This window comes from Pelodiscus sinensis, chromosome 1 (genome assembly GCF_049634645.1).
Source record: "Pelodiscus sinensis isolate JC-2024 chromosome 1, ASM4963464v1, whole genome shotgun sequence".
Lineage (NCBI taxonomy): Eukaryota > Metazoa > Chordata > Testudines > Trionychidae > Pelodiscus > Pelodiscus sinensis.
In genome coordinates, this window is record NC_134711.1 from 110533927 (window position 1) to 110560473 (window position 26547).

A 26547-nucleotide genomic window follows, 5' to 3' on the forward strand; every position below is an offset into this window, starting at 1 on the left:
GGGCCAAGAAGAGACAATGAGGAAAAGGGCAAGAGGGGGGATAGGAGGGAAAGTGTCAGTGGGGGGTGGGAGAAAAAATAAGAGGTTCAGTGTGTGAGAAAGGGCTGGAAGTTGGGGTGTGGGTTCCATGAAGGAGTTTTGGTTCATGAGGGGACTCAAGCCTGGGGCAGGGTTTGGGCTGCAGGAGGGGGTTCAGGATGGGGGCTCTGAGTTGTACTTACCCTGGCTTTGATGAAGGAGACACCAGGACTCTAGACACAGGGCAGCTCCATGCGCTGCCCTTCCATCTGCAGGCACCAACTCCACAGCATCTATTGGTTGTGTTCCCAGGCAAAAGGAGTTGTATAACAGGCACTCAGTTTGGGGGCAGCACAGAGAGCCTCCCTGCACATGGGGGCTGCAGGGATGTGACGGCCACTTCCAGGAGCCGTGCAGAACCAGGGCAGGTAGGGAGTCTGCATTAGCACTGGGCCCCCACTGTACCTCCAACCAGACTTAACGAACTAGTCAGCAGAACCAACTGGAACCCCCAGAGTCCCTTTCTGACTGAGCATTCCTTCTGAAAACTGAACACGTGGCAACCCTACTTCCATCATTCAAACATGACTCAAATCCTCTCTTACACATCTGCAGTGCACTTGCATGTTGGTGGGCAGATAGATGCTGTATTCTCAACTGCTTTGATCTCTTATTGCTTATATTGTGGAAGTGGGAAAATAGCAACATCTTTAGCAGGACACAAACTTAACATTAATTACCCAAGTGTATAGGGATAACGCAAATGTTTAGATCCATGTAAAAAAACCTCATAAGCTTGAATTATTTTTTCTGGCAACTTGCTAATTGATTAAAATACTAGCCAGGTGGTAGCCATACAATCAGCAGTATCTGTGTCTATTGGCAGGACTACAAGAAGTTTTTGTCATTGCTTTTCACCCTCAGGATTTTTCTAAGTAAATCCTCATTTGGAAAAAGGCCAACAAGAAATGACTCTCCGAGCCCGGGTGGGCCAAGCTGGATCTTGCCCCTTTAACTCCCCAAAAGCCAAGGGGCAGAACAGGTAGGATAAAAGCCCAGCCCAGAAGCTCAATAAGGCCCGGGCGCCGGAGGAAGCAGAGGCCTGCCCTAAGCTCCCAAGCCAGGAGGGCCCTGAGGACCTTGCAGAGGCTGAGGATTGGCCCAGGACCGCTGGGCCCCTGCTCTGAAGAGGAGACCTTCCTTACCCTGCCAGAGGGTGCAGACCATAACAACCCTAAGAACTGGCAACCTATGTGGAGCCAGGAAGATGCTGGAGGGAGGGGCAAAGAGTCAGGAAGTGGCCCTGGGGAAGCTGACGACGATCAGGCTGATCTTATACAACTTTAGAGTATGTCAGCGTGTTGTGGGCCAGACCCTGCTGACTCCAGTGGCAGCCAGGGCTGCCATTGCTACTGCTAGGATCCTGGGCCAGGATGCAGTGGAGTAGGGAGGGACCACGTCCTGTCTGCCATCCCACATATGGGGTGGCAGTCTCCCCCTCTTCTCTCCTCCCTGGGGAACTGTGTTTGTGTTGCTGCCCCACCCTGAACCAGGGCCTGGGCTTACCACTTGTTGAACTACTATTTGTTTGTCTTTGACGGGCCCATCCTGTAATACCAGCCAGGAATTTAAAGGGGACCGCTGGGCATTTATTAATAGGCCGGAACACTGGTCTAGGGCCCAGGACTAAGACAGCCGTCTTGCACATGGTTACACGTGGACAGGAAGGCAGCTTGTGAGACAGAGACAGCAGCACGAGGGGGGGAGGCAGCTCTGCTGGAGCTGGTCCATGCAGGAAGCTAACTCCAAAGCTGGCTCCTCACGCGCACTGGCTCTCTCCAGGCCCCCCACACTGCTGCCTCTGACACAGATAGCAGCACAGGGAATAGGGCTGCGTGTAACCATGCACATTAGCCAACGAGTCCAGGCTTATCCGTTAACCGTCTACATGGTTACACTTTCACATCCCTATAGATAAGGGGGGAAAAAAACTGATTTGAAGGCATTGAGGCATGATTGCTTAGTCTCTTAAATATCCCTTCCCCATACAGGCAGAGTAATCCCAAACATTTAGGATGGAGACAACATATTTTAGCCTATAATAGGTCTGCTTCTCTTTTGGCTCTTTCCTTCAAACACAAACATCAAATTCCAGCCATGGAAAAGAGCACACATTCATGAACAGAAAAATCAATTTGTTCCAATTGGGCCATACTGAGTCACATGAATCACTACGAAAGCTCATGATACCATCTATATGTTTTGTTAGTCTATAAAGTGCTACCAGACCATTTGGTTTTTTTTTTCTGTAACAGACTAACTCGGCTACCCCCTGAAGCTACTAGCAGCATGAAGTCTATGTTAAACTGGCAGTATGCCATGTTGTTAGCTCTTCCCTGATTAGCATGTTCTGGTGCATAAGAAATAAGCGTCCTATTTGGAGTTTCTCTCATCTCTTCTTAGACTGTTTGAAGAAGTCAGCAAACCTGTCTGTGTGGGAACAGTAGATAAGAATGGGTCAAAATGCAGATCCAAGAGCCAAATAAATATGACCTTCTAACACAGCAGCACAATACCCACTGCAGCAGCAAGATTTGTATTTCTACCCCCTGCACAGACTATGTTTAGTGTAACGGCTGAAAATGATAGGGAGGACGTGGGCTCAACTCAAAGCAATGAGAAGGTCACATCACCCAAAAAAGGAAAGTAGAAGAGTCGAAATGGGCAGGTCATTTTCTGTTCCTTATGTTCATGTAACCAAGCTCTTCCCTTCTCTCCTGGATACAAGGTGGACTGTTTATTCCCAAGCCTTGTACATGAAGCTGCAATAAAACAATGCTTAATCCATGAAGAGAAGAACATTCAAGAATGTCTGACAGCAGACAGAATAAGGCACATGCGCGCACACACAAACACACACACTTCTGCCAGTGTGAGCTATAAATACATCGTAAACACTTTCTATCATTCTGAGGTCAACCCTCCAAACAAAAGCAAGGACTACACCAAGGCAAGGACTGGTTTCAATGGAACCGAATTAAAACAACTACCTCTCTCCTGAAATGGCACCAGAATACCTTCCATGCACACTGACTTTGGGGTAAATTGTAATGCTTGTAAAACCAAAGTTGCACTATTAAAATAACCCTCCAAATTGTTGCTGTGGGAGTCATCTCATGCTACTAAGGCACGTCTCAACTACGTTTTAATTTCAAATGAGAATATGTAAATTCCACGGGAATTTGCATATCTTCTTCCGATCACACTTTCAAAAGAGAATCTTTTGAAAGTGAAAGTAGTCGACGCGTTCCCTCCCCCCCCCACAAAAAACCCTTTTTTGAAAAAATTGCTCTTCCTTTAAAAAAAAAAAAAAAAATACAACTCAGTTTTTCGAAGAAGGGTTGTTGTTTTTTTTAAACAAACCCCCACGTCCAGACTACTTTCACTTTTGAAAGATCCTCTTTCGAAAATGCAATCGGAAGAAGATATGTAAATTCCCACAGAATTTGCATATCCTCTTTCGAAATTAAAACATATATAGATGTGCCCTAAGTGACACGTAGGGACTGGCAGAGGAAATAGGGGAAATGACTGGGACTCTCAGCAAACAGCTATTCAGATGTCAAATTAACCGCAAGATTTTTAAATAGACAGTTTTAAACAGCCAAAACCAAAGATTATTCTGTTACTCTCCGTGCCATCAATGTTGCAAGACAGTGAGGAAATGTCCCACTGCTGCACAATATAAACAGAAAGGATGATTTATCTGAAAACTGAGTACAGGCAGTCCCCGAGTTACGCGGATCCGACTTATGTCGGATCCGCACTTACAAACGGGGCTTTTCTCACCCCGGAGCTCGCAGGCAGCGGGACCGCCCAGAGCGCAGCAGTCCTGCCACCTCGACCTCCGGGGTGAGAAAAGCTGCTCCGGGTGCCCCTGGTCTGCTGGGGACCGTCTCCAGCAGACCAGGGACACCCGGACCAAAGCTGGGGAGGCGCGGGACTCCGCCGCCACTGCGGCTTTGCTCCCGGTGTCCCTGATCTGCTGGAGACGGTCCCCAACAGACCAGAGGCACCGGGAGCAAAGCGGCAGCGGCGGCGGAGTCCCGCGCCTCTGAGGCTTTGCCAGCAAAGCCTCAGAGGCGCGGGACTCTGCCGCCGCTGCCGCTTTGCTCCCGGTGCCTCTGGTCTGCTGGGGACCGTCTCCAGCAGACCAGGGACACCTGGAGCAAAGCCGGGAGGCGGAGGGGTCCCACGCCTCTGAGGCTTTGCCAGAGCAAAGCCTCAGAGGCGCAGCACCCCGCCGCTGCTGCAGCTTTGATCCCCGTGTCCCTGGTCTGCCGGGGGGGGGGGGGGGGGGGGGCGCAGCTAGTGCCCGCCCCAGCAGACCAGGGAGACGTGGAGCAAAGCCCCGGGCCTGTGGTAGAGCAAGTGGGGCGCTGCCGGTTGGTCCCGCAGCACCGCTCCTTGGCGCTACTGGACCAACCCGGCAGCACCCCAGCTGCTCTTCCCCAGGAGTCCTGATTCAGCCGCTGCTGATCAATTTCAGCAGCAGCTGACTTGGGGACACCTGGGGCAGAGCAGCTGGGGTGCTGCTGGGTTGGTCCAGTAGCGCCAAGGAGCGGCGGCGCTACTGGACCAACCCAGCAGCACCCCAGCTGCTCTGCCCCAGGCGTCCCCAAGTCAGCCGCTGCTGAAACTGACCAGTGGCTGACTACAGGAAGCCCCTGCCCCGGGCTTCCTGGAATCAGCCGCTGATCAGTTTCAGCAGCAGCTGACTTGGGGATGCCTGGGGTTCTTAAGTTGAATCTGTATGTAAGTCAGAACTGGCGTCCAGATTCAGCCGCTGTTGAAACTGATCAGTTTCAGCAGCGTCTGAATCTGGATGCCAGTTCCGACATACATAATGATTCAACTTAAGAACAAACCTACAGTCCCTATCTTGTACGTAACCCGGGGACTGCCTGTAATTAGAATATTATCTCTCTTCAAAACTTCTCTGTATAGGCCTTGAAAGGCACTGACCAAGACCTAAACAGTATGACCTGCAGAGGCAAATCATTAAGAACTTTTGGTTCAATTTTGGTGTAAGTTAATAGAACCTTGGTAACATGACATCTTAAAACACCGAAATAAATCCAATCTTGCAACATAGAATGGTTCATGGAAGTTATGTTCATCACTGGGTTGGGAGGCTGTTTCTGGTTAATAATTAAGGGCAGAAAGCTATTGTACCTTCCCCAGGTGTTTAATTTGCTGGAGGAAGAAAGGAAGGAAGGAAAATATCGCTTGCAGGGAAATTGTGCGGAGGAAGCATTATTGCAAAAGCAAGCAGCAAGTTAAGTAGGAAAGCTGACTTTGCAGATGGTATAAAAGGAAAATACTACCACATCTAGTGGAAATACACACTACATACTAGTGGGGAAAAGACCTGTTACTGTGATTGAAAAAACTGTACTAGGAAAGATTTCTTTGCTAGAAGGGGAAGCCCTACAGTGAACTACGACAGCCTTGGCTGCAGTGCCCTCTTGGGAACGTAACCAATTATTTTGAAAAAAACGAGTAGTCCTGTATCTCCTTAGAGACTAACAAATATAGGTACAGGGATAGTATCATGAGCTTCTGTGAGCACAATCCACTTCTTCAGATGAGAAAAACAAATGGGAGGAAACCCCTCCCTCCCCCCCCCCCCAAAAAATTAAAGCAGGAAAAGAAGGGAGAGGATACTTTATACATATTTTTGTTATCTCTAAGGTACTACAGGATCATTCTTTAAGTTAAAAGACTAACACCACTACCCATCTGAGACAATTATTCTGAAGCTTGAGGTATTGCACGCATTCAGTTAGCTAGCTGGAACAAAAAGTTACAGACTCTGTTTTAAGGGGGCTCAGAACCCAGTAAAGGAATTGGACAAGACTTGTCTATATTTAACTGGTAAATAGCCTTTCCATTCCGAAAACATGGCTGTTACCCACATGGTAGTCAAGTCTGACCATAAAATGGCTATTGTCTTACAGAAGCTGTTGCAGTGAAATCGTACTACTTTATGTTGTTCTGTACACATTTGTATTTTGAGTACAGCCACGCCCTGACTTACGACCACACCGACTTATGACCATCCGTACTTCCGACCACCCTCCCATTAACCCCATTATAATATTTTTGAGTTGAGAACCATATACGTCAAGTTTTTCAAATAGCGCAGGCAGTGCGTTTTAGGGTATTGCTGACTTACAACCAAATCGAGTTACAACCAGGTGTTCCAAACGTAACCTGTTCATAAATTGGGGACTGCCTGTAGTCATGTCATGATTTTGAAAGAAGCCTCTTTATGAAAATGTAATATACAATTTTAGACATACAAAAACAAAACATGACTATTATCCTATGTTTAGAAGTCAGTTATATCCACCCCAACAAGCCTTCTCAGGATTATGAAAACTACCACTAACTCTTTATGAAGTATGTAGAACTTGACCTAGTCCAGCTGTGAATGACACACTGTCATCCAGAAGAATGTGAGGAAGGCCTGGGACTGTTTGTTTCTCTAAAATAAATCTGATTTTTCCCCATAGGTGTAATTCTACTAACAGTACTGGTATACGGATAGTCGAGGTGCAGTGAACATTGTCAGGGACTGTATTCACACCAAAGCTTGGCACAAAACATGTGAAGTAAGGTTTGTTTGTTTGTTTGTTTGTTGGAGAGGGGGAGGGGGAGAGAAGGGGAGGAAGTTGGACAAAGTCTGAGCCATGGTTTGGGTGTTCTTTTACATTTTCAAATGTAAGAATTTCAATTACGATGTTAGTTTTTGCTTGTGTAATTTAAATGTCTTGTATTGAACTTTGGCAGGTTGATAATTTAGTCTTACTGCTTTGGGTATAAAAAAGGAGCACCAGTTTGAATTTATAGTTGGCTTGTTTCAAAACAAGCATTTTGTATCTGCCACCAGGACAATGTCCAGTGCCAACTTAGCAAGGAACTCAAAAATTCAATCCCTTTCTCACCCTAAGAGATATCTGGCACCAAAAACCACCAAATATTTGTAAGAGACAATTAATGATTACAGCCCATCACCATGAAGCCTTTGGAAAGAAGGGAAACATTTAATTTTTAAACTTTGATTGTTTGCTTACTACAGTAAAACTCTGATGGTCCGGCATCTGACGGTCCAGCACTCCTGATGGTCCGGCACCATCAGGAACCCGGACCATTGGAGCTGCTCTGCCCCCAGCTTCCCCGATTCAGCCGCTGCTAAAACTGACCAGCGCTGAATCCGGGAAGCAGGGGGCAGAACAGCTGGAGTGCTGCTGGGTAGGTCCAGTAGCGCTGCCCCTCGGGGCTGCGGGACCAACCCGGCAGCACCCCAGCTGTCCCGGATTCAGCCGCTGCTGAAATTGACCAGCGGCTGACTCCAGGAAGCCCGAGACAGAACTGCTCTGCCCCAGCTTCCTGGAATCAGCCGCTGGTCAGTTTCAGCAGCAGCTGACTTGGATACACCTGGGACAGAGCAGCTGGGGTGCTGCTGGATTGGTCCCCGCAGCACTGAGGTTTGGCGCTACCAGACCAACCCAGCAGCGCCCCAGCTACTCTGTCCCAGGCATCCAGATTCAGCCGCTGCTGAAACTGACCAGGGCTGACTCCAGGAAGCCCGGGGCAGAGCCTCTGGCTTTCTGGAGTCAGCCGCTGATAAGTTTCAGCAGCAGCTGACTTGGGGACGCCTGGGGCAGAGCAGCTGGGGTGCTGCTGGGTTGGTCCAGTAGTGCCGAGGAGCGCCTAAAGGTGCCGGATTATCGCAAGTTTACTGTACTACTAAATGCAGACAAATTATCAGACTTCCAAGAGGTGCTGAAACTGAGCTCAATCACTTTTAATAAGAAAAACCCTAAAAAACACTGTTTATAAACATTTCATAATTTACAGTATAACACAAAACATGCTTCAGTGGGAGATCAAAATGAGCCAAGCAGCCTATCAACAGTCACAGGATACAGCTTATGGATCATTATGACCGTAATACTAGTATGAATGCTCATTTATCAAAACTTAAGAAAATTTACTAATTAATGCTTTTTTTTTTTTTTTTTGGTTAGTTTGAGGCTAGCAACTGAACATAGATTGAAATCAAGAGGACAAACAATAGTATAATATAGGGAACAAAGAGAAGATTACAAGGTTTCCTGAATTACACCTAGCAGCAGCAACTCTGCTTATATAGCATATTTTACTCAATATCCAGCCTTGTCTTTTCAGACTACCAAGACAATGCTGGTGCAGATAATTTCTATTATGGTGATACAAAGAACTTAACAGATATCAATTAGTTTTCTTTAATCTTAGAACTTAAATAGTAACAACTTTCAATCTGGACTTGATTTGAACTGTGACCTAGAGATGAAAAGATCTATTTTTCATTATTAATGCTTGAGTCACCTTAGGGCTGGTGTACACGCTATAAATCAAACTAAGTTACATGGCCTCAGTGATTTAGGTCAACTTACAGTGGTGTCTATACCATGCTACGTGAATGAGAGAGACTCTCCCATAGACTTAGCGTATCTTCACCAGACCCACTACATTGACAGCATAGTATCAACCACAGCAGTGCCTGTTTAGCTAGTAGAGTAGACGTGGTCTTCAGGAACTCCATATTAAACTCTTCCAAAATAATTCATTGTGACAGTTACTCAATGTCACTCTGGCAACATGAAGAGAACATAATGGATTTTGCTCCCTCTCCCTTCGAGTATATTAAATATTTTAACTTTCCAAATGCCCAAGTTACTAAATCTACTGTTTTTTAAAAAATGGGGAGCAAATCTAAGGTCAAACAACTAATTTTAAAGCAATGTGTAAAACAGAGGTGGGAATATTTAATATCTTTCTTTAATCTCAAAACTAGTAAATGGGACCTATTTTCTCCCCTCTCACAAAGCTAGAAGTGACTACATATATTTTAAATAAGCAGCTCCTGGATTTCACCACATTTTTCTGCAGTTCTGTGGCTCCAATTGATTTATTAGTGGATAATGATACTGCTTAGGCTAGAGGAACTCTGCTGCCTCTGTGGTCAGAAACACTAAGCCACATAACTCTCCTTACATTTACATTAATGCACTTGATTGACAGCAAGAACACACACAGGGAAAGCCCTCAGGATTCTCCTTACAAGCTTTTAAAGAATGGGTGGGCCACAAGCAATTAAATGGTATGTGCCGCCAATTCCCAAAATGTGGTGAGATTTGAACATATTTAAGTGACGTTGTCTTTTTTAATTTAGAATAGAGTATTTCAAATAGTCTTTCAGAAATTCCAATGAAGAAATACAAAAAAAAAAAAAAAAAATCTTTTCCACAGTGTCCACAACTCAGTTGTTTCAATATCAGTGCACTGAGACTTAAAATTGAATAAAAACTGGAGCTGCTCCCTGTTTTTCTCTTTTTGGACAAATAAAAAAAATAAACAAGAAATATAATCAGCGGAAAAAGTTTCTAAGCCTTTTAATTTTAACTGATTTCAAGAGCTAGGGAAACAATACAAAGGAAATTTTCTTTCTAAAAATGATTTGTTACCTTGTATGTCCTTTTAAGGAACACACATGAATACTCTTTTTATTTTAAAGTTTTACTCCTCGGGGTATTCTGCCCCAAAAAAATAAAAATTCTAGGCCAAAAAAATATTCTGTGCTGTTTAAAATTCTTGACAATTCTGCAAATTGTATTTGTCAAATGAATGCAGAGGCTCCAGCACGGCACTGAGGAGCACAGGCCACTGGCTGAACAGAGATAGGAGATCACTGTGCAGCTCCCTCTTGGGACAGACTCAGCAGTGAGGCTGCACCCAACCCTGGCACAGTGCAAGGACGAGGCCTGCCCTGAAAACACCGCAGGCCCCTGTCCCTTTATGTCAGGTGCACCAGGTATGGGCAGGTAGGCTCAGCAAGGCAGGATCCACAGGACTTGTGGTGGTGGGATCCAGATGTGAGTTGAGACGGCTCTCTGTGGGGCATTCTAGATGCAAGAGGTTCTATGGGGGATCCAGTTGTGCAGGGATTAGTTTGTGCAATGGTAATGGGAATCAGAAGGGGTCTCCAGATTAAGGTGATTGGGATTCAGCAGAGGGAGTCTGGGAGTGGAAGGCGTACAGCTTGGCAGATGGTCTGGGAGTGGGGATTCAGTGGGAGGGGTCCAGAAGCTGGGTTAGTGGGGTTTAGTAGGGTATGGCTCCAGGTACAAATGGCTCATTGGCTTGGTCCAAGGGCTCATCAAGGGCATTCTGGGTGCAAGGGTAATGAGGCTCAGTGGGAGGTTCTGGATGCACAGGTGTTGGGCAGATGGGGAAGCGGCATGTTTGCAGCCATGATCCAGCTTCTGTCTGTGGGGAGCTTGGACCTCCTGCAGAGAGGGGCTGTTTGCCACCCTGTGCTGCTGCCTCTGTGTCAGAGGCAGCAACCCAGGGCAGCACACAGCCAGTCTGCATGGGGAACTGCTTTTTAAACTGGATCCCCTAAAGGACCGGTTCCCACCTGCCACCATGCACTGCTGTCTCTGTATCAGAAGCAGTAGTGCAGGGTGGTAAGGGACTTCCAGTAGTGGGGCTGGGAGGCAATGACTGCCAGCCTTGTCCCTAAGAACTACTAAATAGTCGTGTAACCACTAAGAATTTATGTGGTTACATGACTATTCAATTACACAATATCCAATATTGCTAGCCCCTGTAGCATGGAACCTGGGGCAACTGCCCTGCATGCTATGCCCTAATGCCAGCTCTGGATTTTATATGCAGAAAAATACTTGTTGACACACAGATGGGCCATGGTGTTTTTATAGCATGTTTGTGGGGGAGGGGAGGGACTCGGAAAGAAAAAGGTTGAGAACTCCTGGTGTAACTCTCAAACCTCCTGGGTGGCACTGAGACCACTGGAGATTAATGAGTCCGCTACAGCCTTAGCTCACATAGTAAAGGTTCATGTACAAAGTTCCAGAGGACGTGGTTCAATCCCACCCACCAACAGTTACGATAGCTGAATGGAAACTATTATGCATCTTGCCACAGGGCGGTCTTCATTAGCATTCCACTATAATTAAAAGACATTTAGGAAGGGAGTAAACCTTCCTGTATCCCAGATTGCAGCCCATTTGTGTGTGTAGACTTCTTGGATCCTCATGGGTACCCCAAAAGACCAAGTTGTGTTCTGTGTGTCTGGAGACAGTCTATATTGTAAGCCATGTGATTAAAATGTCTGTGCCCAGACACTCAGCACAGTGAGAAAAAAAGATGACTGCAGTGATGTGAGAAACAAAAATCTTATTTTTATAATGCTTCTTTTCCTGCTCTCGTTCAGTTCATGGCCTACCTAATCTACCATCCTACATGCAAACAAAAGGCTAAGAAAGAAAGCTGCTGAACAAAGAATTGAGAAATGCTTCAAAGAGCATGCAAAGAGTGGAATACCCATCCTCCTAGCAAGAGTATGTTTTGTACAGGAAAATGTAAACCATCTGTAATGTTCTCTCTCTCCTGGGGTGAAGTTACACCACAAAGCAGCTAAAGATAGCACCATGATTATCATAGAATCATAGATTGTGCGTTGGCAGGGAAGCAGCAAATTAAGCTCTGCCTAAGAAGGTTAAGATCAGCCACAAATTGAACTGAAGTTTCTGGGACAGCTTTTAATAGCGCTTTACAAAACCGAAATACAGGATTCCTAGGGAGATTACAGAGTCCTTGCCCCAGCTAGACAACCCAGGTCAAGGGGGGGGGAAGGAAACTCAAACTTCATTGTTCAACCAGCAGTGACTCCCACATTATCCAGGCAGGTCACATAACCTCACAGGGGTGACCAAGTTATACATGCAGCCAAGAATTAGAAGGATGAAATGTGAAGGGAATGGAAAGGGAGTTCTCCGTTGGAAACAGACATGCCTGCAGCTAATAAAAAACACAGAGTACTTACTATGAAATCTATTGTTCTTCCCTAAAGCATCATCAAAAAGGATTCTTTACAAAAATAGTCCTGAATAAGAAAATATTGACTAGTTGAAGTTTCATATCATTCCTCTTCTGCTCCCATCTCCCAATATCTTTACCCTTTCCTGGTGTCCTTTTGGTCTCCACCTCTCCCCTATGCACATCTCTTTTCTGGAGTGATTGTTTCTGCAATCTGCAGAAAACTCCACACTATAGTTCTACTGCACTATAAAAATACTACCTCTCTCCACAAAACTCCAGAGCTCCTTTTGACCTTAAATGGAGCAAAAAAGCAAGCTACTGCTACATTTCTCCTCCCTTACTTCCCCATTCCTCTGGAAAGACAAGAGCACATAATCCGCTGTCTAAATTCCTGGTTTTTGGTCTTTCATGCCAGGAAAATTGATGAGATATAATCATGCACAATTACATCATCAGCCACCAATCAAAATGCAAGACAGATGGAGCATGTTTCATTCATGAAGCTACCTGACAATGGCAGATTATCAAAGGCTGCAGGTGTAAGGCTGCATGTACAGGGGTGGGGAAGAGAATAATCAGCACACAAGCATAATGGAAGTAAGTTACCTTCATTAGACTCTTCGGCCCTGATCCTGTAGTAGTTCTTCAGATAAAAACTTGGTTTTAAACTGTACAGTCACAAAGGAAATATTCAGAACTGTCTTGAAGTGTTAAAAAAACAAGACAAAAAAGATTTGTGACTGTATGGCAATAGCCTTGGTGAGGAGGGAAAGAGGAATTATAAAAAAAAAGGGGGGAGGGGGACAGTTTTTAACAGAGATATTTGTTTTGAATTTCTACCAAAGAAACAAAATGGATTTTATATTGTCACCCACAGTCAGACACTGTTCTCTAAGGAATGACTGGCTCTGTATGAACGGAGTTTTTAGCTAGGCTTAGGGCATGCAACAAAGAGAGATGAGATGAATGGGGTAAGTGGGGCAAGCCGATGAAGAAAAGTTACAGAGCAAAAATTGTTTACAAATACTGAGCCAAGCTAACAAGATCTCCTTGACTGTTCAACCGTATCATTAAATTAAACCCTGAACAATAGGCAGGGGACAGGGAGGAGAATGGTACCACCTCATCCTCCGCTCTGCTAATGGCAGATGGGCAACATTCCATATACAGTTTATATGAGTGGAGCAAACACGGGAGCCCTCAATCAGGGTTCCTTTGGAAATTAACCACTGCTAGACTGACAGTGAAAGCCAGTGATACCACAGGAAAGTAACACTGCATTACTGCAAAAAAAAAAAAAAACCCCAAAAAACACCACACCTGACTGGTAGAGCCCTGCAATGATACACAATCTGCATCCACATCTTCACCTGCTAATGTGATGCACAGATATCTGTTTCTACATCCATGGATGCAAATACCTGCAGATATCAAAAAAATTGCCAGGTTCTAGATACAAAATTTATATCTGAATCCATATTTGGAAAAGGGAACCATAGATATCCACATCCACCCCTGCAGATGTTAATATAAAGCAGATATCCATGGATTTGCATGGCTTTGCTAATAAGACAATTGCCTACTCTAAAGCACTGCAGTGTCTAGGTAAGAGAACAGAGAAAGTGTCCAGACAAGAGGTACCTACGCCTCCCTCTAAAGCAGGGGTCAGCAACCTATGGCTTGCAAGTCAAATATGGCTCATGATGCTCTTCAGATATAGCTCTTCTGGAGCCCCAACTAAGCCCCTCCTTTCTCACCCCACAGCAGGAAGCCAGCTCAGCCACTGCAGCCTTACGGCCCATGCAAGACTGGAAGGGCAATGCCTCTTCCCTCATCTGGAGTTGAGAACCATGTGGAGGAAGCAGCCTGTATTTTCAAGCAGATTGAGGCTGCAGCAGCAGCAGATTCCAGCCCCGCCACCCAAGAGACACTTGGGTAAACTCCTCCCAGCCAGCACCTGCTTCTATACTCCAACCCCTCCTGCACCCCAATTCCCTCCCCCAGATCACTATCCAAATCCTCTGCACCCTCTGCTCCTGGTGACAACTCCCTCCCAGACCCTGTACCCCCTAACAACCCTCCCCCAGGCCAGAATTCTCTCCTGAACCCACACCCCAATCCCCTGCCCCCAGCCAGACATCCTCTGCCCCCAGGCCCATTTATCTCCTGTACCAGTACCACATGAGAAAATGGAGCAAACATTTTCCCACTTCCTGCCATGCTAGTATGCCTTAACCACTTTTGAAAGACTTCCATTAGACTTATAATCTACACCCAATGAATCCTTGGCCTCTAGGGGTACGTCTAAACTACATGGCTCCATCGATGAAGCCATGTAGATTAGTTTACTCAACAAAGGGAAATGAAGCGGCGATATAAATAATCGCCAGAACCCGACCCCAGAACCACCAGTCACTTAGGGTAATTACTTCGTTTACTACTGGCAGGTTCAGTTTGATCTTGTGACCTAAAAGATGAAATGTTCCATAACCCCATATACTATCCTCAGTAATCTCCCTAGTCAACTGACTGAATCTGAAGTACGGCAGTTCAGTATAATCCAAAAATCTACAGAGAGGTCATGTTCAGAATTGTCTATTGTTCAAGTACATTCTGGTCCACTACATTCTAGAGATGTGAAAGTGTAAATGTGTAAACTTTAACCAATGAGCCTGGGTTGATTAACCTTCATAGTTATATGCAGCCTGGTCCCGTCCAACCTGTGCTGCTGCCTCTGCTTAAAAACTGGCTCCTCCTGAGCACCAGCTCCCGCCTGCCTTTCCTCATCCTGCTTCTGGTACAGAAGCAGCAGCACAGGGACGGGTGAGGGAGCCTGAATATAATCATGAAGGTTAACTGACCCAGGCTCACTGGTTAACAGTTTACGCATCGATGCTTTCACATCCGACCCGCCTTACCTTTTCTTCCTGACTATCCCTTTTCTACCACGCATGGTCCTATATTGCCTCAAAGAACAACAGAGAAGATATGGTCTCCACCTTTGCTGTACCAATGATCTCTGCCAGTGAGTTATCACAACTCCACCAGATGCTGCAACTCCGTGAACCAGTGAGAACTCTTTTTCACATATGTTTGTCAGCAGCATTAATCCAGACTGATGTAGCAACACCTGCGTGTTACTGGAATACATTAAGAGCTCTGACTCTGCATTAGAAACTATGGATAAAGTTGCTGCTACATTCTACCCTACCAATCATCTCATACATTATTAGGATGTTTACTCCCATTTTCATTCAGCCAATGACCTTTACCAATCTTGTATTACATTGTTTAAACTAGCACCTTCATGCTTTTCTCCCATGCTTCCCTTCAAGCATGGCAGGAGTTCCCAGTGAACAACAACAAAGTTACCTCAATGTCATCCTTGAGATCCCACCTGAAAAATAAAGTCTCTCCTCTGCCATGATGCCCATTAAAGATACAATAATGTTTATGGAATTTATGAGTAGTGACTGCAGATTAATTTTGCTTTACTGTTTCCTTGTGCTTCCCTTGTTTATCGTCTCAGTCTTTTAAATTGTAAGCTCCCTGGGGGCAAAGACTGTCTTTTTGTTCAGTGTTTGTACAGCACCTACCACAATGGGGATCTGATCTATAACCGGGTTCGTCCCAGCACCACTGTAATACAAATACACCATAATAAAGCTATTCCCTTGCCTGAACACCTCAAAAGCATGAAAAGAGTAGGGCTGGGGTGGGGGCTGAGAAGAGAGAAAGGAGCTATGTTTAGCTTTATTCTCCAGTATGAAAGAAGTACAAGAATCCTAGCAGCAATATAAGCTTTGTCAACTGCTCTGATGAAAGGTTCCTTCAAGAAACACACACATAGACATGCGCTGCATTTACTCTTCTCCGGAGTTGCTGCGTTACAAGCATTGACAGAACAAACACATACAAAAGAGGTAAATGAACAACCTTTCAAGTCTAGTTTTGAAATATTTTAGGTGCAGAAACAACCAGTTTGATCAATGCACTAAAATAAGCAGGCAGACAAAAAGGAGGCAAGGTCCTAAAAATATACTCAAGGGAGAGGAATTGCAGTAGGGAAACACATGGCTAGCTTTAACTGTCCTAAAGAATCATGGCCTACAAAAACATGTGGATTAGACACATTATTTCACAACACCATGCCTCACACTTGAGATAACCCCCCTTCAGTGCATTTGGCATGCGTTTTTTGAACCATTTGACAATTACAATGGGATATTACTTTAGGGGGAGGAAAATAAAGTTGTTCAACATTCCACCAGAAGAAAATTCTAGGGCCTGTCTGCCCTGAGCTATGAAACTCTATTAGCAACTTTTTGTCCACACTAATGTATATAAACACCTCTCTAGACAGGTGACTCAATTCAGTACAGACAGATCTGACTATTTTAAAAGTGGTGCATCTTGGGTAGCTCAAGTGCAGACTAGAATGTCAGATTCATCAGGATTTCAGAGTGCAGCAAGGGCTCCAAAAAAGAATTATTGAAGAGTTTCTCTATGGCAGTGATAGACAGTGTGCAAGCTGCATGTGACTCTTTCAGGTGTAACCTGTGGCCCTTCAAGGCTCCCTCCAGGAGTGCTCACATGGAACAGCTAACTCCTAGCACTCTGAGAGGGAGTTCCCACCTCTCCTCTTCCCTTCCCTAGTGCAGTGAATCAGCTGATTGGAGGAACATGGCTAGTTAAGTTCAGGGACAAAGTAAGCTCCAGGACGGAGACCTGTTCTTGTTGGCCCTGGCATGAGCGCTGAGGAGACAAGGACTGTTGAACAAGGGAATGGTAAAGGTATGGGTGGAGGGAACAAAATTGCTTGTGTTCACCCAAGCAATGGTTCAATTAAATTTAGTTTTTGTTGTATTGAACATTTTAGAGAATCTGGTTATATTTATAGTTATATATTTGATATTATTGTATGTGTGTGTTTGGTGGGGTGGTGCGCAGGGCATACACTTGGCTCTTCTGGTTTAATGGTGGTTGCAAACGTGGCTCCTAAGTCGCATAACAGTGAGTACCACTGCTTTAGGGACTCATACAGACTTTAGAAGAAGCACACAATACTTGGAAGTAACTGTTGCAGCTACTTTATTCTTTTTCCCCAGTTAGTGCCCTTAAATTTATATTTAAAAAGGGACAGTCAACTTTCAAAAAATTCCCACTTCTCTGAAAGTGTTCTACTTAAATATTTTAGTTTAAAACCTCCTTACTGTTGCTTGTAGAAATTAAAGAAAAAAAATTGGGTGTGTAATTTAGTGCTGTGCACTTGACAGCATTGTGTATTCAGTCAGTTTCCTGCTTGTCCAGTATAATTAGTTTCTCCCTCAATGCCACCCTCATTTAAGAAAATGTAAGTGTTAATCCAAAGAAATGGGCAGCAGCACTCAAACATATTAAGCATCTGAAACGACTTTCAACCATTACAAGGATACGGTCTTTTTTTTAAATGTAGTTAATGTTTGTACTTAATTTCAAAACTACATATAAGTGATAAGTATTTTTAGATAAAAGAGCACTACGTGAAGGTTATTCTAAAAGCACTGTAATTTGTGACGACACTTTTTAGAGCAAACCAGCTCAGAACACATAGCATACTACTCATTTGTTGTGTACGAAATAATCTGTTAAAACCACATAGATATTCCTTATACAGCCAAAGGCTACGTCTACACTGGCCCCTTTTCCGGAAGGGGCATGTAAATTTCACCAGTCGTCGTAGGGAAATCCGCGGGGGATTTAAATATCCCCCGCGGCATTTAAATAAAAATGTCCGCCGCTTTTTTCCGGCTTTTAAAAAAGCCGGAAAAGAGCGTCTACACTGGCCCCGATCCTCCGGAAAAAGTGCCCTTTTTCGGAGTGTCTTATTCCTACTTTGAAGTAGGAATAAGACCCTCCGGAAAAGGGCACTTTTTCCGGAGGATCGGGGCCAGTGTAGACGCTCTTTTTAAAAAAGCCGGAAAAGAGCGTCTACACTGGCCCCGATCCTCCGGAAAAAGTGCCCTTTTTCGGAGTGTCTTATTCCTACTTTGAAGTAGGAATAAGACCCTCCGGAAAAGGGCACTTTTTCCGGAGGATCGGGGCCAGTGTAGACGCTCTTTTCCGGCTTTTTTAAAAGCCGGAAAAAAACGGCGGACATTTTTATTTAAATGCCGCGGGGGATATTTAAATCCCCCGCGGATTTCCCTACGACGACTGGTGAAATTTACATGCCCCTTCCGGAAAAGGGGCCAGTGTAGACGAGCCCCAAATGTTTTAACCATGATGCTATCATCAGTCTCTGGTAAGTATCACACTGTTCTTAAGTGATCTTTTTATACATTTCCTAGGAATGATGACCACTAGCTCATAGAAAACCACACCAAGTCCTCAGTTAGCTAAGAGGAGACTTACAGAAGGACCCACTCCCCACCCAATATGAAATTCAAGACAAACTGGGGGTACCCACTGGGAAAGAGCAATCTTCACTTTAAAACAGAATCCAGATTAATGTGTGTGTTTAAAACAAAGCAAAAAACGTTTACAAAGCTTAGACGTCAAATAATAATGTCCCAACAGCTTAAAACAAAGTGATCATTTGCAAACAGACCAAAGGAGACAGTCCAATACATCAAACATGTAATCCAGATTGGAGAGAGAGCCACCTCTACATAGAATGAATGTTTTAATTTCTACATGCTAAAAGTATTCTATCTCCCGCCCCCCATTCTTGGTGAGTGGTGGGGAGGGAAGGGAAAGGGTTCTTAATGAGAGGAGGAAGAGCCATGGCTTTAACACAGGAAGTGATGCCGTAGAGATTATGCCTGCTCAGGCGACGTGCCCATTGTCACAAACTGGCACCAGAGAATGAATGTGATTCACACATAGGCTACACTGAACACCACTGGTGGGGAACCTCAGGACCAGGGGCTGAATGTGGCCCCCAGCTTGCCTGAATCCAGTCCCCGAGGCTCAGCATTCCGGAGCCCATGCTGGTAGTTCAGCCCCCCAGCCATAGGGTTGGAGCATACAAAATCCACTAGCTTGGGCTTCCCTAGGCTCCGATGTGCAAGGGGAATGTGGGGAGTATCTTTCTCCTTCTCAGTCAGAGGCTTCTCACTTGCGTGTGGCCCCCAACTGATTTTTTGTGGGTCAGTGGCCCCTGGCCAAAAAAAAGGTTTCTTACCTCTGGTTTAGGGTATGGATAGCTTACACATCACATTGAAAAGCAGGATTCAGCCACCTTTTAGTGTGTAGCTACAAGCAGCAGTAAAAGGCTCTGGCAGCTCCCCTCTAACATAGCCAGGCTGTGTCTAGACTACACAGTTCTTCCGGAAAAAGATACACAAATTGTGGTTTGCAATTTGAGTAGCTATTTCTGATTCTTTTTTCGGAAGAGGCTTTTCTGACATTTGGCCCATCTACACTGGGCCATATGTTGGGGAAAAAAAGCCCTTTTTTGGAACATCCTTTTTTCCTCATAAAACGAGGTTTATGGGGATGCCGAAAAAATGCATCTGCTCTTCCTTGGATGCGGCAGAGTTTTTTCAGGATACCGGAGGTCTAGACGTACCCCTTTTCTTCACAACAGGGAAATAAATACACCAGCATTAGGGAAGCAATGAGACATTACACTGCTAAAGATAGCAACATGGACATGGGAGGGACTGCTTAAATGTGGCATGAGTACATCCCCTAAGGTTAGCTTTGTCTTTTCTCATCTAAACCTAACTGTCTGCAGTGCGGGTGGGAGAAGTGGTGGGAGCAACAGTGTCTGTAGTGTACATGCCACCCTGAGCAATGTGCAGCGTAGACATACCCACAGATGGACCTGAATGGTTAAACTGCATCAGCACGTTACTCTCTCATTGCCCTAATGACTGTAGTTAGAGCTTCACTCTGCCAAGCACTGAGTAGCCTTAACTTTCATTGAAATGAGCGGGTATCCAGGGTGATCAATATCCCACAGCATACCCTACTTCAAAGTACAGGAGATTCAAATAGTTACCAAAATAAAGGTAGCTAAACTAACTGGCCTCTTTCTCCCCAATTTACTGGATAAATTTAAGCTCAGAAAGGACAGACTGCTCTACCCTAAATGTCCCACACATTTGCAAAGAATGACGACAGGTCAAAAAAGCCTGAAAATAAATTAAGAAAATAGCCTAGTGTCTGGGCAGTCTAAGACAGCCAGGCAAGGCTCATGTTTCTGTTCTACTTCACTGTTCTGTGCTCTAAGACTTGTATAATTTGGTTCCACTTAATTCAAACACCACCTTATGAAAAAAAATTAGCCTCTAAATGTTGGGCATAATGCTTTTAAGGTGCACGCTTCACTTTATTCATGACTGCCTATTTCAGACTCTGTGCAATATAGTCTGACCACTTCAGTTTTGATTCCTGCTTGCTTCCAGGATTAGATGTTTGTTTATGCAAAATTCCGTCCTTCTGCTTTTTTGTTACACTGGCTGCCTGGAGAGCTGGACGCTGAAATGCAGCAATGTTTCCAACACAAAATAAGCCCCATCAAACCCTTGTTCCTCACATTTTATCACGTGCCATGTTTCGAAGCTGTGGTACAAATTAAAACCAGGTGGATTTTTTTAAAAAAAATGTATTCATAATTTAAAATAAAGCACACGATTATAAATCATCCCTTCGAGAGAGCATGTCTGCAGTCAGCCTGCTGCCACTCTGTATAGTGAACTTGACTGGCTTCTTTCACAATATGGCTGTGAATCCATTGTCATGACTACGGAACTGAGAGATTCAAGGAAGGAGCTGACTGCCCTCACGGTCCAAAAGCCCTACTTATAGTCTCTTTCTAGTCCTGTAATGGTTGGAAGCTGAATCTATCAATTTTTACCAAAATCAGAACAAAGGTTTCCATACCACAGGCAGATATATCTAATTTATTGCCTATGGATTCTTCATTACTCAGGGCAAAGCTTTTATGTTCTCACTGCTTGAGGGCCCATGACACTACAAAGGTCCTAAAGCCTGTCTGACTGATTATGGTACAGAAGAGGAAAACATTGGTCAGAAACTCCCAGAAGTATGGCCCCAGAGTACTATTACCTTCTCCCACCACCCCATCCCATCTATTACATACACATTCCTCCCCTCAAAGCTTCTTTCACTTCTGTTTACTACAATGTCAAAGCTATTTTAATACAAAAGTTAATCTTCCTTTTTATTCAGGTTTTACCAAGTCTATGAGCTTACAAAGGCCATATGACTGATTGTAATCCACTGAGCCCAAGTAGTAACAATAACCAATGAGGCATATTTTTTCCACGTGTGGCTATACCTATACCAATAACCATTTGAGTTCAATTTTTCTCATTAAGTGATGCTACTATAAGAAATCAACTTCAGTCACTATCAGTTATAGGAAAGATTAAAAAGTGCCAACTGTGTGTTACTGTACCTAAATAAATACTATAAGCCGAATGAAGTCAATAACTGGATATACAAAATTTGAAGGAAATAATACATCCCATTTGACTTCAAATGCAAAGGTGACTGTATGCTATCCCATTTACCTTGGGCTAACCAGGACCTTAATCCTGTGAAGACGAGCATTTCCCAAATGGTTCAGAAGATGTATTTACAAGCTTATAGATAGTGGTTTTACACTGAGATGTAACCCCAAAGGATTAAAACAAGCTGTGTGTCAAAAAACGCCAAATGGCTTCTTCTCTTAATTAATGAGAAAGAATAACTCTTCGATAGCCACTCCCTGTGTTAGGCCAAGTCTACCCTGGCACTTTACAATGCGCTAACTTTCTAGCTCAGGGGTGTAAAAAATATCCCCCCCCCCCAGTACAAGTTACAATGCTCTACCTCATCAAGATGGTAATCTCCCAGCACGCCTGACATGGCCACACTTTCAGTTTAAAGCGCTGTTGTGCTTTAAACTGTTAAGTGTAGACAAGGCCTCAGTCTCTGAGTCCAACTCCACCGGGAAAATAGGAAAAGCAGCAGACAGTACAGCTGGCCTACCCAAGCTTTTCAGCAGTGCGATCGTGCAGCCTGGTAGATAACACATTTGCATCTTCCTCCCAGGTAGCTCTATGAATAGGTGCTAAGCAGCACTGCATGCCCAGCTGAATATCACTGTAGCTGTAAACTGCAGCCTGACTTACAAAAATGCATGCATCATAAGCACCTGAGACACAGACCCTATTTGAATAGAGACCTCATCGTTTCACAAGACAGTTATATGCTGCCCAGCACCCAAACAGATCCCCTGTCCTACAAACATCTGAGATATTGCAAGGCTTTCCTTACAAACAGCATCAGCTAGATGAAATAGCTTGCAGGCACTTCTGGGAGACTGCTTTTACTACTCAGTGACAGCAGAACTGCCAATAGGGTGATAAGCAGCAGCAGATAAGGCCCTAGCATCTAACCAGCATTGTTCATAAACATTACTATTTACCAAGCAATGTAAGAAGCATCTACAAGATTACACATTCACATTCTTAATGAATAGACATTTTATATTCTTCCCTTTTCCCCACTCCTACCAACGTGCTTCTCAAATTGCAAAGACAGGAGAATGCAAGCAAAATGCAGGACAATGTAGCACTTTAAAGACTAACAAGATGGTTTATTAGATGATGAGCTTTCGTGGGCCAGACCCACTTCCTCAGATCAAATAGTGGAAGAAAATAGTCACAACCATATATACCAAAGGATACAATTAAAAAAAATGAACACATATGAAAAGGACAAATCACATTTCAGAACAGGAGGGGGATGCAGGGGGGGGGGGGAAGGAAGGAAGGTAAGTGTCTGTGAATTGATGATATTAGAGGTGGGGAGAGTGGGATGTTTGTGAGTTAATGGTATTAGAGGTGATAATTGGGGAAGCTATCTTGATAATGGGTAAGATAGTTCAAATGTTTGTTCATTCCTCTTTGGAGAGTGTCGAATTTTAACATGAATGACAGTTCAGAGGATTCCCTTTCAAGTGCAGATGTAAAAGGTCTTTGTAGCAGAATGCAGGTGGTTAAGTCATTGAGAGAGTGTCCTTTCTGGTTAAAATGGCAAGAAACTGTTTTTTCTTTGTGATCTTGTCTGATATCTGTTTTGTGGGCATTAATCCTTTGGTGAAGTGTCTGAGATGTTTGTCCAATGTACATAGCAGACGGACACTTTCGGCACATGATAGCATATCATACCAGGAGAATGCAAGGATTCTGTCCCTGATAATACATGACCACGGACAAGCCATGTAATAAACTGAAAGAGAATCTCCAACTGTCCATAGCTATTAGCAGCGGCAGGGGAGTCCAGCACTAAAAGGCAAGATCATTCTCTGATCAGATATCCTTGCACAGAGATTTACTCAAATCACACGAGATTGAGTAGAGCAAAACATACTCCATGTAGCAGAAATGTACTTAAATAAATGATAACAAGGCATTTATTCTGGACTGTGATTAAAGTTCTGAATGCAAAGCCAGCTAATGACTCAAAGTGAAATCAATCTTGGGGAGAGGTAGGTACTGTTTTCCAGCCTTGTCTTTATCCAACTGCTTCAAGACCTCTAGCACAGCTGGTGGACCCTGTTTGAGATTAGATTTGCAACAGAAAATGATCTAAATTAAATAACCACTTGCTGAAGTTTAACAGACTCTGGTGCAGAGCTATTTCTGAGGGTTACAGTGCTCAGTCTATCTGCTTGATAAACACATCTGCAAAATCACGTAAGACAGCAGAAACCACTCTCACCAGAAAGAACAGTCAGCAGGTCTGTTGTGCGTGGAGATGACGGAAAAGGACGTACAGTCAATCTTTAGCCTGTGGATAGAGGAAAAAAAATGTAAGGTCATGTCTACATTCACTGTGCTGGAGCTCGACCTTCTGCGGTTTGATTTAGCGTGTCTAGTAAGGACTGCTAAATCAAACACTGAGAGTACCCCCAGATGGCGCCACTACTTCTTGATTTGCGTGATGTAAGGGAAGTTGATGGGAGTGTTTGCTCCCATCGACCGCCTGCTATGGAGATGGCACCAAGCTCAGCTTAAGGTGTGTCAATTCCAGCTACTTAATTAAGGTTATTTACGTAACTGGAGTTTTGTACCTTACGCTGATCTTCTGGGTCTAGAATAGACTTAGCTTAAGCATTTACCATGTCTACCACAAGCGCAGTAAACTTCCAATATGGAGCTCTGTTAGAGGTCTATGCATAGGACTGTCCCAGATCAGTCACTGGGGGAGATCTAATGAGAAGTATACATGATACAGAGAGGAACCAGGGGTGTCACTGGGGAGAGGAAGGGGAGCTGTAGCCTCCTCCCTTAATTTTCTACCAGGTATCTACTCTCTATAGTCCCAGACAGAGCTCTTAACTAAAACACAGATTGAGGGAGGTCTACACTACACAGCTTTAGCAACACAGGCATGTCACTAAAAAAAAGTCAGATATTATAAAAACACTGTCCGCACTTTTGCGGGACAAAAAACTTCCACCCCCTATAGAGCGCTGTTTGCTTTGTTGGCAGGAGTCACTGTTTACATTTGTGGGGTGTGTTAGCACCTGTGAATGACAAAAGCTTTGCTGCTCAATAGCCAGTGAAGATAAAGTGTGTGACATGTGATGAATTTGGAAGCAGCACATACTTTGTGAGGAGGGTGTTTATAAACAGAGGCAGGATAATTAAGATAACAAAAGGCTTATTAAAATAAACTTAGGATCATTAGATGATCCTGAAAGCATGATCAGGTACTCCAGTCAAAATATGGGAAACAAAGGGTGAGAATAAATGGTGAGCATGGACAGAAGTAAACAGTGGTATCCCTCAGGGGTGTGTAATAGGACCAGCTCTGTTCAACACACTCAGAAATGATCTGGGGGAAAAAAGTGAAAAGAGTGAGCTGGGAAAATTTGCAGAGAATACAAAATGTATTTAAGATACTTAAGTCCAAAGCAGACTGCAAAGAATCACAAAGGGATTTCACAAAACGGGGTGATTTGGCAACACACAATGGCAGATAAAATTCAATGTTGATAAATGTAGAGTAATGCACACGGCAAAGTATATTCCCAAATATACATACAAATGGTGGGGTCTAAATTAGCTGAACCATCAATAAAAGAGATCTTGAAGTCATTGTGGATATTTGTCTGATCTGCTCTATGTCTAGTGACAACAACATCAAAAATCGTAACAGACTATTGGGACTCATTAGGAAAGAGAGTGAGTATAAGACAGAAAATATCATAATGCCTCTATATAAATCAATGGTACACCCACATATTGAATACTGCATGCAGATTTTTATCACTCCATCTCAAAAAAAAAGACGTGGGATTTGGAAAAGGTACAGAGAAAGGCAACAGAAATTATGAGGAGTATTGAACACATTCCATGTGAGGAGATTAAAGAGTCTGGGACTTTTCAGTTCAGCTTGGAAAAAAGATAATTAAGAAAGAAATATGACAGGCGTCTATAAAATCATGAATGATTTGGAAAAATTGAATAAGTAAGTGATATTCATTCTTTCAAATAAACAAAAGAACTAGGAGTCACTCAATGAAATCAAACAGGCAGTCAACTTACAAACAAAAGAAAGTATTTCTTCACAGTCAACCTGTGGAACTCTCTGCTAGAGGATGTTATGAAGAAGACCAAGACTGTAGCAGGATTCAAAAAAGGCTGCAATATGTTCATGTCGAATAGGTGTCTCAAAGGCAACTAGTCACTGTGGGCAGAGATCCAACACCATGTTCTGCACGTCCCTTACCTCTCTTTGCAAGAAGCTGGGAATGGGCAACAGGATGAATCACTCAATGATTGCCAGTTGTGTTCATTCCCTCTGAAGCACCTGGCATTGGCTAGTGTTGGAAGACAGGACACTGGCCTAGATGGACCTTTGGTCTGACTCAGTATGACCATTCTGATGTTCTTACACAGAACCCAGATGTATCTGCTCTTGCTGTAACCCATTCACCTCCCAGAGCTGAGCTAGAATACAGGAGGTTCTGATATTAACTGTCGAGAGAGAGAGAGAGAAAGAGATCCTAACTAACTATAACTATATATTTATAAAAGTTTAAATGTAACAGTATTCCTAAAGTGACTTGCCACAAGATGTCAGATGGGATTTTATATCCCTAATTCTAATTGGCTAACTGATTAAAGGAGATGAGCAAGAGGCTTGAACACACCTTCTCAGCCATAGGCAGGGGCTGCTCTGGCCTCCTGATCAGAGCAGTCCCTGCTTGCATGGCACGTGGCCCAGCTGCAGGCAAGGACTGCACAGGAGCAGGCCTTTGCCCACAGCAGGTAGGGAAACTGCTCCACCCTCACCAGTTAATTTTAACCAGTCAAACCAGGGGTAGCCAACCCATTTAACAAACAGAGCCAAAACAGTGGCGGAAAAAATGCGAAGAGCCGCACCAGAATTGTCAAGCAAACAAAAAAAAAGTAAAAAAAAATTTTTTTTTTTTTTAAAAGGAGGCTGCTGCTTTAAGATGGCCGCTCTCTGGGCGCCATTTTTAAAACCCTGCAGCTCCGACCCAGTAAGCATAGGGAAGCTGGCGGCCGGGAGGGGAGGTGGTGGGGACCGTTGGGGGGGGGG

General features: G+C 44.1%; 1 protein-coding gene across 34 annotated transcripts in view; it reads right to left on the minus strand.

The window, feature by feature from the left end:
- The window catches only part of MICAL3 (microtubule associated monooxygenase, calponin and LIM domain containing 3), a 234780-nt gene that overhangs the window by 172239 nt on the left and 35994 nt on the right, over positions 1 to 26547 (minus strand). For 33 of the 34 annotated variants that reach the window (XR_012895684.1, XR_012895726.1, XM_075896972.1 and 30 more), the window contains exon 2: positions 23695 to 23763. The exons of the other annotated variant lie outside the window; for it this stretch is intronic. The gene's annotated coding sequence lies outside the window, so the exon portion shown is untranslated. The remainder of the gene's footprint in view (positions 1 to 23694; positions 23764 to 26547) is intronic. 34 annotated transcript variants of the gene reach the window in all.